Source organism: Cupressus sempervirens, chromosome 4 (genome assembly GCF_028749045.1).
Source record: "Cupressus sempervirens isolate cs-2001-9-10 chromosome 4, ASM2874904v1, whole genome shotgun sequence".
NCBI lineage: Eukaryota > Viridiplantae > Streptophyta > Pinopsida > Cupressales > Cupressaceae > Cupressus > Cupressus sempervirens.
The window spans coordinates 895,489,123-895,503,866 of record NC_143121.1 but is presented as its reverse complement, the minus strand read 5'-3'; positions in this window follow the sequence as shown (position 1 = coordinate 895,503,866).

Here is a 14,744-nt window from a genome sequence, read left to right as displayed (position 1 = left end):
TGTAGAGTAAACACCAAGGAAAGAGAGAACAAAGTACTTTTATTATTTCATCCAGTTAACAACACACATGCCCAACTGTAAGGCCTTCTGGATTATGACCAGATACAAAATACCACTTCAAGATCCACGATTCAACTTCAAATTTGTAGCATCTACTTTCTCCAAGTCCTCTCCACTTTTCCTTTTCCTAAACTAAACTAAATTACCTATACTTATACTTGCCAAAATGACTTACAAAAGATTCTAGAATATTACATCAAAGAAAGGTCAACCTCAAAATGGTCAACACTCATCCCTAGACAAGATCCTATCATTAAATTCATGATCTAAATTAAATACAAAAGTCAGCTCCCACTAAGAACCAAAACATAGACAACTTAGTCAAAAAAGGAACTGAGTATCAAAAAAATAACTAGTTCACTTGGTGCATGAAGGAACACTCGGTCAACCCTAGACAACTCAACAAAAACTAAAACTTGACAGTAACTGAAACTTGATAGTAACTAGTAGAATGAACGAAAATGAGTAGGATTGCAAGGAAACCTAGGATGCTCCTACATCAAACAACTAGGTTAGAAAGAAATGATTCTCTTGAATCATGCAAGTGTCACAACCTAAGTTGCATCCAACATAGATTAGGAAATCCATGTAGCATCTTCCATTGGTCTATTCTTCCACTTCACCAAATACTCATAGTAATGTTTTCCTCTTGTGCTCTTACTAACTCTCTGATCCAATACCTATTCAACCTCTTCAATCTGCTTCTTAGGTTAATCACCTAATACAACATTTGAGTCATGATACTTATACAAATCAACAACATTGAATATAGGAGATATATCCATGTCATTAGGTAACTCAAATTGATAAGAATTACCACTATCAAACTTCTTCATCTTCAACTTACTATATGTTCCAGTAGGAAATCTACCTTTCTTCAACTGAACCATCACCTCATCACCAACTTCAAAAACATGATTTCTCCTAGACTTATCAACATTCTCCTTATACTTTTGATACTTTTTTTCAATCTCAACTTCACCTTTTCATGTAAAGACCTCATAAAATCAACAAATTCTTCCCCTACAACACTTCTCTTCTCTTCCCCAACAACATCCCTCAAATCTGATATTCCCTTAGGCTACATTCTAGTAACAATCTCAAAAGGTGTTTCCCTATAGTCCTATTCACATAACTATTATATGAAAACTTAGTGTATACCAATACCAACTCCCAATTATGTGGTTCATCTCCAACTAAGCATCTCAACAAATTATCCAAGCTTCTATTTACAACCTCTATCTCTCCATCTATCTATGGATGGAATGTAGAATTAAATCTCAATCTCAGTACCCATCTTCTTCCACAAATTTCTCCAAAAATAACCAAAAAACTTATTGTCTCTATTAGAAATAATACTTCTTGGCAATCCATGCAATCTAACAATCTCTTTGAAGAAAATTTCAGCAACATAATTATCATCTAATGTCTTTTATATGGTATGAAATGAGCCATTTTAGAAAATCTATCCACAACAACAAATATAAAATCTATTGTCTTAGGTAATCCAAGAACAAAATCCATATTGATGTCACTCCAAGGTTTCTTAGGAACAAAAATAGGTGTAAATAATCTAGAATTCTAACTTACTCCTTTTGCAACTTGACAAATTCCACAACTCCTTACAAACTTCTGAACATCCTTATACACTTGTGGCCAATAATACTTATCCTTCAACAAACTCAATGCCTTATCAATTCCAAAATGTCCAGCCAATCCACCACAATGCTTTTCATTAGTTAAATTAACTCTAATAGGAATTTTTGGTATACATAACTGAATTCCTTTGAACAACATACCTTCTTGAAAGAAATACTCATCATACTTACTCATGTGATCTGATAGATTTGGTGCTCTGCACTCTCTCCATGCCCCAAAAAATTAGGATTTGTATCATACAACTATTTTATTTCATCAAAACCAAGAACTTCAACCTTCATCTCAGTAAAAAAAAGAATGTCTTTTGCTCAATGCATCACAAACTTAGTTAGTTAGTGACTCCACTTTTATGATTGATCACAAAATGTGAAATCCTACACATATTCAACCAACTTTATATATCTTTGATTCAATTTTTGTTGACTTCCCAAGTACTATAAAGATTTATGAACAATATAACACACAAACACCTTAGGAATCAAATACTGTCTCCACTTCTTCAAGGCTTGAACAATAGCATAAAACTCTTGATTATACACATAATACTTCCTTTTAGCATCATTCAACTTCTCACTAAGAAAGAAACACTTTTGCCTTCTTGAATTAATACAACTCTTATTGCATTGCCACTTGCATCACATTCAACTTGAAATACCTTATTGAAATCAGGAAAAGCCAATACAGGTAAGTCAACAACTTTTTGTTTCAATGTCTCAAAACTCTTATCAGCTCCATGTGTCCACTTGAAATCCTTTTTATCTCCTCTCATTATTTCAGTCATAGCATTAAAAATAGAATTAAAACTCTTTATAAACTTCCTATAGAAACTAGCCAAACCATGAAATGATCTTACCTCACCCACATTCTTAGGTGTAAGCCATTTCAAAATTGTTTTAACCTTCTTAGGGTCCATTTTGAAACCATCATCTGAAATCACAAATTACAAATACACAATTTCCTCCTACATAAAAGAACACTTTTTCAAGTTAATCAACTTCTCCTCTTTCAATCTCTACACTACTTATCTAAAATGCTTAATATGTTCTTCCTTAGTCTTACCGAATATCATAATTTCATCCAAATAAATAATCACAAACATACCCAAAAATTTCTTGAGAACTTTATTCATCAACCTCATGAAAGCACTAGGTGCATTATCAAACCAACATACATTACCAACCATCCATACAAACTATCTTTTTTCTTGAAAGTAGTCTTCCATTCATGACCTTCTCTAATTTTGATCTAATGATAACCACTCTTTAAATCAATCTTGGTAAAATACTTTTCTCTACTCAAACAATCCATTATGTCATCCATCCTTAGTGTAGGAAACCTATATTTCACTGTGATCTTGTTAATAGTTGTAGAATTAGTACACATTATCTAGTCTCCATTTATCTTAGGTGCTAATATACATGGACTCAATCTTTCTCTGATAAAAACTTTCTGCAACAATTCATGCACTTGTCTATTAAGTTCTTCATTTTCTGTAGATGTCAATCTATATGGTGTTTTGTTCCATAAATTAGCTCCAGGAATCAAATCCATACAATGACTTATACTTCTCACTGGTGGTAAACCATCAAGTATATCCTCAGCAATAATATCCTTATACTCATTCAACAATTCTATAATTTCTTCTAGCACTTGATCTATTCTAGCTATTGGAATTAAAGATAGAGTAACTGAGAGGGGGGGGTGAATCAGTTACTCACAAAAACTTTAATCATAGATCCCTTAGATGTCTTAAAGAACTAGTTACTGCTGATACTCGGTAAACGTAACTAAAATGCTGTAACTCGATAAATTAAATTGTTACTTATCTTTAAGCATTCATGAATGTAACTGAAAACAAAATGAACACAAGAGACACCAGATTTAACGTGGAAACCCAATATGGAAAAAACCACCAAGTAACTAGTCACCAATTTTTCACTCTTCTAAAGTGAGCCCTATTAGGAGCCAACCCTATTAAAGGTTACAATACACACTGTTAGGTGTGACCCTGTTAGAGGATTTAATCACCTTGTTAGGAGTGGCCTTGCTAGAGGTCTTTAGAACAATTCAACTAAACTGTCACCTTGTTAGAGGATTTACAAAATGGCTGTTAAACCAACTCTGTTAAGAGATTTGAAATCACTACTACAATGGTTAGAAAGCAACAATGAATTGACCTGAACAAGATGAAACTAAATTTGCTAACTACAGGTCTCTGTTCAACATCATTAGATCCTCCTTGATCAAATACAGCTTTGTTGCTCCTCAATGATCTTTGATCATCCTTCAAATTCACTTCCATAATAATTAGTCCTCATATCACATTAAGTCCACTTCCACTTCACACAAACTTAGAATTTACAACTTGACCTCTTAATTATACCATTTAGATTGTCAAGTTGGCCCATTTATAGGTTGCATTTACCAATAAACCATACATCAGTCGGCTACAAATATTACTTTAAACAAATAAATTTCTTAAATAATGAAATCCTTTACTGGTCGACCCTGCTCGGTAAATACTGCTTTCAGAAATTTCTTGAGTTAACCTTCTTGACTCGGTTAACATTGAAATATCTGTAAAATCTCTTGGCTGTCAAGTTTACTCGATAAGAACTAAATTTCTTCATGAGAGCTTGGTAAGAACTATTTCTGCCATATTTCCTTTGATGACCGAGTGAGCTCGGTAAGAACTATTTTTGCCACATTTTCTTTGATAATCGAGTGAGCTTGGTAAGAACTGTTTACTCGGTAGATACTACAAGTTCTCTTTACTAACCTTCTGACTCGATAGATTCTATCCTTTGCCTCACTAACCATCTGAGCTCGGTAGACACTATCCTTTCCCTTGCTGACCATCTGAGCTCGATAGACACTGTTCTCTGCCTTACTGACCATCTGAGCTCGGTAGACTCTATCTGATGACTGATATGACATTTGTGTGACATCAAAGACAACACACAATTGAAAAATTGTATCCAACAATCTCCCTCTTTAGCATTGATGGCAGCACAACATGTCGTGGCAGAATGAAATTTGAAAACAAGTCTTTTACTGACAGAATACTTCACTTACTTTTTCAAATATAGCAAGCTCCCTCTTTCATAATAATCTCTCCCTCTTTCACAAACTCTTATTATTTTGCAAATTTTAGAAAGATATGATAGTATACTCTCTCTCTTTGACAACACATGCCAAAGACAACTTAAAACAACTAAATAGAATTGTACTTGATGTACTGATTCATATGCAATATTTTCATTGGTTTGCTGCATCAACTGATAGATCTTCAATTTTGTTCTTGTTGATGCATCACTAAAGCTATATTTTAGTGAGCTTCAGATAGGGGAATGACCCCTAACTTACCTCTTAGATACAAGAATTCATCCTTAGGTAAAGGCTTTGTGAATTTGTCAGCAATTTGTTCCTTTATATGAACATATTCCAAACTGATTTCCTTTTCTTGTACCAATTCTCTAACAAAGTGATACTTTACGACAATATGCTTAATTTGTGAATGCATCATTGGATTCTTGGAGATGTTAATTGCACTTGTGTTATCACAAAACATAACAATAGGTTCTTTGATTTCTTGCTTCATACCTTCCAATAATTGTTTGAACCACACAATGTTTGAGCAATTTACTGCTGCTGCAACATATTCAGCCTCTGCTGTGAATTGAAATGTACAATTCTACTTTTTACTTGTCCAAGAAACCAACGTTTTTCCAAGAAAGAAAGCTCCTCCACTTGTGCTCTTTCTGTCATCAATATTCCCTACCCAATTTGCATCAGTGAACACCTTTAGATCTAGATTTCCTCTAATTTTATACCATAATCCATAATCTTCAGTTCCTTTTAAGTATCTCATGATCCTTTTGATTGCCATCATGTGATTTTCTTTTGGTTTTGATGAGAATCTTGCTACAATTCCTACTGCAAGGGCAATGTCTGGTCTTGTGTGCACTACATATTGCAACTTTCCAATCATAGATCTATACAATGTCTGATCCACTTCTTTTGATTCATTACCCTTGGTAAGTTTTAATCCAGTACACATAGGAGTCCCAACTGGTTTGCAGTCTTCCATACCAAACTTTTTCAGTATCTCCTTGATGTATTTAGATTGAGTGATGTAGATGCCATTCTTACTCTGTTGAATTTGAAGACCAACAAAGAATTTGATTTCACCAAACATTGACATTTCAAATTCTTTGTTCATTTGTTCTGAATTTTTTTTGCAAAGATCATCATTTCCTATGAACAAAGTATCATCTACAAATATTTCTGCCAAAACAATCTTATTGTTTGGTCCTTCCTTTATGTACAAACTACTATTGTCATTAGTTTTTTGAAAACCAATATGAATAAGATAGTTATCCAATCTTTCATACCATGCTCTAGGGGCTTGCTTCAGACCATATAATGCTTTATGCAATTTGCAGACCATGTCCTTTTTGTCTGGATCAACAAAACCTTCAGGCTGTTCAATGTAAACCTCTTCATCCAATATGCCATTGAGAAATGCTAACTTGACATCCATCTAATAAAATTTGAATCCTTTGAATACAGTATATGCAAGTAAGGTTTTGATACCTTTCAATCTTGCAATAGGAGCAAAAGTTTCTCCATAGTCTACACCTTCTTCTTGAGAGTATCCTTTGCATACTAGTCTAGCTTTGTTCCTTGATACCTTACCATCTTCATTTAGTTTGTTTTTGAATACCCACTTTGTTCCAATCACATTCTTCTCTTTGGGTCTAGGTACAAGAGTCCATGTTTTGTTTTTCTCTATCTATTCTATCTCTTCATTCATAGCTTCAATCCAATTTTCATTGTCTAGTGCATCTTTAACATTTCTAGGTTCAAAATCAACAAGTAAACAAGTGCCTTCCAACTTACTTCTTGTCATTGTTCCTTCTGATTTATCTCCAACGATCTGATCTGGTGCATGATGTTTTCTAACATACTTGGCTAACACGGGTTCCTTGCCTTTTGAATGACTTGCATTGTCATCTTTCTGTGTCTCAACTTCTGGTTCTGATTCTAGTTGCTCAGGCTCGGTAGATGCTAACTCAGTAGCTTCTGTTTGCAACTCGGGTTCTTGTAGCTCGATAGGTACTGACTCGGTTTGAACTTCTTGTGACTTGGTCAATGAATTTCTAGGTTCAAAATCAGCAAGTAAACAAGTGTCTTTCAACTTACTTCTTGTCATTGTTCCTTCTGATTTATTTCCAATTATCTAATCTGGTGCATGATGTTTTCTGACATACTTGGCTAACACAGGTTCCTTGCCTTTTGAATGGCTTGCATTGTTATCCTTCTGTGTCTCAACTTCTGGTTCTGATTCTAGTTGCTCAAGCTTGGTAGATGCTAACTCGGTAGCTTCTATTTGCAACTCAGGTTCCTGCAGCTCGATAGGTACTGACTCGGTTTGAACTTCTTGTGACTTGGTCAATGAATTTCTAGGTTCAAAATCAGCAAGTAAACAAGTGTCTTTTAACTTACTTCTTGTCATTGTTCCTTCTAATTTATCTCCAATGATCTAATCTGGTGCATGATGTTTTCTGACATACTTGGCTAACACAGGTTCCTTGCCTTTTGAATGACTTGCATTGTTATCCTTCTGTGTCTCAACTTCTGGTTCTGATTCTAGTTGCTTAGGCTTGGTAGATGCTAACTCGGTAGCTTCTATTTGCAACTCAGGTTCCTGCTGCTCGATAGGTACTGACTCGGTTTGAACTTCTTGTGACTCGGTCAATGAAGACTCAGGAGTTGAAGATTTTTGATTGAAAAATGTATTTGGTATTGTATCAAGTTCAATGTAAACAAATCTCATGTAGTCTTCAGGTTCCTTATTGCTTTCTTCTTTTGTTCTTTCTGCAATCTCATCAACTTTCACATGTGCACTTTCTATGACTTTGTGAGTAGATAAGTTCAAACATCTATATGCTTTACTTTTGCAAAAGTATCCCAGAAATATTCCTTCATCACCTTTTACATCAACTTTACATTTTCTAGATTCTTTCAAAATGTAACATTTGCTTCCAAATACTTTTAGATAACTTACATTAGGTTTGTAGCCATACCATAACTCATAGGGGTTTTTGACTGAATCCTTTTTCAGATGTACTGGGTTCAAGGTATGAACTAAAATACTGATAGCTTCCTTCCAGTATTTGATAGAAATATTTTTCTTAATCATTAAAGTTCTTGCACAGTCCATAACAGATCTGTTCCTTCTTTTTGCTATTCCATTTTGTTCAGGAGTTCCAGGTGTAGAAACTTGTCTTTTGATTCTTCTTTCAATGCAAAAATTATTAAACTCATGTGAAATTAATTCTCCACCTCTGTCAGACCTTAAGTAATTCAATCTTTTTCCTGTTTCCTTTTCTACTCTAGCCAAATACCACTTGAACTTTTCAAATGCTTTTGATTTCTCTCTTAGGTACATGACAGTCATCATTTTTGAATAATCATCAATGAAAAGAATGAAAAATTTCTCACCAGTATAGCTTTCAATGCCAATAGGTCCACACAAATCAGTATGCACAATTTTTAGAACTTCTTCTATCTAATAGTTCTTGCTTTTAAAACTAGTCTTTCCCATTTTACCAATTTGACAATTCTTGCACAGACCAATCTCAAGTTTCTTTATGTTAGGAATGCCTCTTACTTTCCTGAATTTACTAATTTTTATCAAGTTTCCAAAGTTTACATGGCATAACCTCCTATGCCATAACCAACTTTCTTCAATTTGAGAAATAAAACATGAACATTCACCAAGTTCAAGATAGAATAAGTTACCTCTTGTTTGAGTGCCTGATCTAATCAGCTTACCTTGCTCATTTAGCAGTCTTGCTTTTCCTTGCATGAATTCTACTTTAAATCCATTATTGAGTAGCCGTGCCACATTCAACAGATTGTTCTTTAGTCCTTCTACCCAATATGCATTATCACATACAAGTTCTTTGGTCAGAGAGATTCTTACTTTTCCTTTTATACAACAAGGTTCATTGTTACCAAATCTTACACTCCCACCATCATAGTCTTCAAAGTGTTCAAACTTAGTTTTATTGCTAGTCATGTGAAGAGAACAACCACTATCTATAATCCATGTATCATTTCTGCTCATATGAGAAATGAGTGCCATTTCTTCATCATTATCAAACTCATCTTTTATAGCTATGTAAACAATTTCATCTTCTTCTTCATCATCATAATTATTGGAATATTTTGCCATAAAACATGTTTTCTTACCTTTATCCTTGAAAGATTTGAAGTCTTTCTTGCGATTATACTTGTAACCTTTCTTCTCATCCTTATTCTGCTTATTTGGGCACCTAGCAGCAATATGTCCAATTTCTTCACAAGAAAAATAGATTAGAGGAACCTTCCCTTTGTATTTTCCTTTGCCTCTTGAATATTTCCTTGCTAGCAGAGCTTCAAACACTTCAAGATCACTATCTAAACTTTTTTCTGATTCTTCATCACTATTTGATTGAGGATCCTTCAACTTTTTGCCTTTTTTTTTGAGCGAAAGCTTGGCTTCAAATGCTGGTTTAATGTTCTTGGCGGCTGGGACATAATTATCATAGTTGTCTAGCTCGAATGCAGTCAATCTTCCAACTATGGCCTCTAAATTTATCTTATGATTTGCTTCACATCTTCTTTCTTGAATTGCAGAGACTCTGATTGCATAGATAGGAAGTAGAGTTCTAAGAACTTTACTTATAACTGTCTCATCATTGATATCTCCTCCAGATGCTTTGATTGCACTAACACATGCTTTAACTCTTTCAACATATTTTGCAATGTTTTCATCCTCTCTCATCCTCATTTGATCAAATTGTCCTCTCAAAATTTCTTCTTTGGCTCTTCTTACATTATCATCTCCTCCATAGATCTCTTTCAGCTTGTTCCACATTTCAAAGGCAGTTTTGCAATCCTTGATGTCATCAAATTCTTCATAACTTAGAGCAGATGCTATATCTATCATCATGTTATTGTGAGTTTTCTTTTCAACAATATCATTGACAGATAATGTACCAGAAGGTTCTTCATATTTTTTATCAAGGTACTTCAGCCCCGTATCTCCAATAGAAGCCAGATGAAGCCTCATCAATCCTTGCCATGCTAAGAAGTTGTCCCTGTTAAGTCTTGGAATTTCCCTTTTGTAAGTCATCCTGATCTTTGGCTTAGATCCTTGAAATGTTTTCCTATAAGCACCAAAAGCTCTGATACCAATTGTTGGAATTAAAGATAGAGTAACTGAGAGGGGGGGGGGGGGGGGGTGAATCAGTTACTCAAAATTTTTTTAATCATAGATCCCTTAGATGTCTTAAAGAACTAGTTACTGCTGATACTCGATAAAAATAACTAAAATGCTGTAACTTGGGTAAATTAAACTATTACTTATCTTTAAGCATTCATGTATGTAACTGAAAACAAAATGAACACAAGAGACACTAGATTTAACGTGGAAACCCAATATGGGAAAAACTACCAAGTAACTAGTCACCAATTTTTCACTCTTCTGAAGTGAGCCCTGTTAGGAGCCAACCCTGTTAAAGGTTACAATACACACTATTAGGTGTGACCCTATTAGAGGATTTAATCACCCTACTAGGAGTGGCCTTGCTAGAGGTCTTTAGAACAATTCAACTGAACTGTCACCTTGTTAGAGGATTTACAAAATGGTTGTGAAACCAACTCTGTTAAGAGATTTGAAATCACTGCTACAATGGTTAGAAAGAAAAAATGAATTGACCTGAACAAGATGCAATTGAATTTGCTGACTACAGGTCTCTGTTCAAAATCATTAGATCCTCCTTGATCAAATACAACTTTGCTGCTCCTTAATGATCTCTGATCATCCTTCAAATTCGCTTCCACAATAATTAGTCCTCATTTCACATTAAGTCCACTTCCACTTCACACACACTTAGAATTCACAACTTGACCTCTTAATTATACCATTCAGATTGTCAAGTCGGCCCATTTACAGGTTGCATTTACCAATAAACCATACATCAGTCGGCTACAAATATTACTCTAAACAAATAAATTTCTTAAACAATGAAATCCTTCGTTAATGCTTTCAAAAATTTCCTGAGTTAACCTTCTTGACTCGGTTAACATTGAAATATCTATAAAATCCTTTGGCTACCGAGTTTACTTGGTAAGAACTAAATTCCTTCATGAGAGCTCGGTAAGAACTGTTTTTGTCATATTTCCTTTGATGACCGAGTGAGCTTGGTAAGAACTATTTACTCGGTAGATACTACAAGTTTTCTTTACCAACCTTTTGGGCTTGGTAGATTCTATCCTTTGCCTCGCTGACCATCTGAGCTTGGTAGACACTGTCCTTTCCCTTGCTGATCATCTGAGCTTGGTAGACACTATTCTCTACTTTACTAACCATCTGAGCTTGATAGACTCCATCCTTTGCCTTGCTGACCTTTTGAGCTCGGTAGACACTATTCTCTGCCTTATTGACCATCTGAGCTCGGTAGACTCTATCTGATGATTGATATGAAATTTGTGTGACATCAAAGACAACACACAATTGAACAATTGTATCCAACACTAGCATCTTTAACTATCACTTGGCCATCATTATTTTCTGTTACTCAGTTATTATTGACATAAATCAGTCTCTTAGAAATTATGACAAAACAAATTTGATTCTTCTTTGCTTCCTCTTCAAATTGCTTTCTATTAACCATGCAAATTCTCACAGTAGTACAATTAACCTTGTATGGACTCTCAATCAAAGGCAACAATATTTGTTTTCTCCCATCCACCCAAAGAGTATATTTATTTAATCTTCCATATGTATATCATATCTATCATATTGCCAAGGTCTAACCAATAAAATATGACAATAATCCATAGGCACAATAACACACAAAACTTCATTAAAGTAATGTCCAATCTTGAATTTCACAATATATTGCTCAGTTACCAATATCTTATGCTCATCCTTGATCCATGAAACATGATAGCATTTAGGATGCTTTAGCCTCTGCAACTGAAACTTTGTAACCAACTCTTCTAATGCCAAATTTTTTGAACTTCCAATGTCAATGACCACTTTACAACATTTTCTAGTCCTCTTGCATCTAGTTTTGAAATGAATTCTCCTTAGGATAGGTTCTTCATCAATTCCCTTATTACATAAGGTTCTTCTCACCAATAGATTTTCTCTAGCCTCAAGTCCACTTGGTGAACCCTCAATGTCTCCTTGAATCATAGCATTTCTGATACCTTGCCCTTTTCAGAGGATATACATTCAAACAATCTATGCCCTTCTTTACCACATCTAAAATAATTACCATGAAAACTACCTGTAAAATAAGAATTACCTCTTCCTCAGTAAGAACAAGTACCTCCTCGGTAAGAATTGCCACCTTTCCATTAAGTATTTCTTTTATCATCACTTTTCTATTCAAATTTCCCCTTGTCTTGCATAGAACTATCAAATCTTTCACCTTCTCCATAAGATCTACCTCTGCCTCTCTTGAATATATCACCTCTAGCTCTTTGTCTTTGTTCATGCTTCTTTGTCAAGATTTCCTCATCTTTCAAGCCACATTGGTATGCTTCTTTCACACTTTCCAATTTCAAAAAACTTATTTCATCTTGGATTCTAGATCTCAATCCATTTAGATACCTTGCAGTTTTCTCAACATCATCATCGACATGTCTAGATTTGATGTCCAATCTATAGAATTCCTTAGTATACTCCTTCACAATCATGTTTCTTTGTTTCAAATTTTGTATCTCTCTCAAAAAGCTAACTTGGTAATCAATAGGAAGGAATTTTTTCTTCACCATGTTCATCATTTTTAGCCAAGTCCTGATCTTCTCCATTCCTCTCCTTTGTTTATCAATTTGCAAATGCTCCCAGCATAGTAAAGCATGACCTTTCAACCTAGTAACTACAAGTTTCACCTTCCTACCATCGGGAGTGTTTTAAAACTCAAAGAACTTCTCCATATTAGAGATCTAATCTAACACAACATTGGTGTCCAATTTTACATCATAAGGAACAAATTCTACAATAAGATTTGAATGTGCCTTAGACTATACTCTCAACAATATTTCCTCATCTTGATCTTCTTCAAGTTTTGGATTAGGGTTTGGTGCTATTGCTTCATCATCACTCACATCATCAAGATGTGCTTCTCTCCTTTGGGCTATCTCCACAACATATAATTTGCTTGTAATTTGTCTCAAAGGATCTAGTATGGCATTATCAACATTTTCTCTACCTCAAACCATCTCCAAAATTAGGTTCCTACAAGATCATAACCCTCTATAAGTTATAGGTCACCTCCTCAACTCTGCCACCCTACAACCAAATCCAACCTAGGATTCTACATGATCCAATCTCCACACGGATGAACCTCAAGCTCTGATACCACTTGGTGCAAGGAGAGATGAAAAACTAGGGCTAAAGTCTCACCCAACTATCCAAACCACCTTGTAGAGTAAATGCAATAGAAGAAAACAACAAAAGACAACACCAAGGAGAGAGAACAAAGTACTTTTATTATTTGATCTAGTTAACAACATACATGCCCAACTATAAGGCCTTTTGGGTTATGATCAGATACAAAATACCACTTCAAGACCCATGATCTAGCTTCAAATTTGTAACATTTGATTTCTCCAAGTCCTCCCCACTTTCCCTTTTCCTAAAATAAACTAAAATACCTCTACTTATGTTAGCATGAATGTTGATGCTCTGGGGGAGCATTCTTTAACATTGATATGATGTAATGATGACTATGTTTGTCATTGATGGCAACATAGTAATAAGTTTGTAAAGACTGACAAAGCAACATATTGTGATTTTTGTATTAAGAACAATATATTACCTATTTTTTAATGTGCATTTTCTAGTGCATACTACATTATGTCTTTGTTACAAGGGTAAGTGTGCATAAACTAATTTGATAGTGTATAGAAGATATGATTGATCTATAGAAAATCGTATGGAAATAGAGTATTAGGAAAGCAATTCCTATTGTGTGATTGATGTAGTTCATCACAAATGTAGTGAAAGGTTGCGTAGTTAATTGGAGACAGTATACTAGCTGTTGATGATGTCAAAGAGTGTGCACGTACGAAAGTCAAAGGTGTGAAAGTTTGTTTATAACTGTGAGCTAACAACATTAATTAAATGTGTATTCATTTAATTAACGTATTATAATTAAGTGGGAAGTTGACTCAAGGATTTATTATTGAGCATGGTATAAAGGAAATACGTTTTCTATGTTTAAATATAGAGAATAGATAAGACTTGTGAATTATTGAGCAGCAGAGCGCTATACGAGCAAAGTGACTTACCAATCTGTGTAAGTGACCTTAAGGGTTATTGTTATTGAGTACAGAGTTCCAGATTTGATTGGATGGTTTGAAGGGGAAGAAGTCCAACATATTGGACAAAGGAAGAAGTAAAAGCTTGTTTCACATGTATTATTCTGAAAGGAATAGTACCGAGGTCAATTGGACAGTGGGTGCATTGATTTGATCCTAAAGCTATTTGAATAGTAGGTTCAACTATCTTCCACAACCCCTAACAAGGTTGGCACAACTCCTAATAGGGTTGGATTCTCCTAACAGGGATTCAAAGTCTCCTAATAGGGACTCTTTGTACTAAATGTTGTAATAGACTCCTAATAGGGTCCATCCTCTAACAAGGAATATTTATATTAGTACATCATCTTGCAGACATCATTCCCACTGAGGTTTTCCCTCTGATCAAGGGTTTCCCTAGTCAACATATCTGGTGTAATTGCTTATGTGTATCTTTATGGTTGCTATTTACTTTGGTTGAATGTTTAAGTTTTTTTAAAGAGGATAAATGTTTTAATTTTTGAATAACTGATTCGTCCCCCCCTCTCAGTTACCTTGGTGGACTATTATTTCTAACAATTGGTATTAGAGCATGTAATCATGAGACAACTATCTTCACCTCATTTACCTGAGTAGAATGGGATTGCTAAAATGAGAAA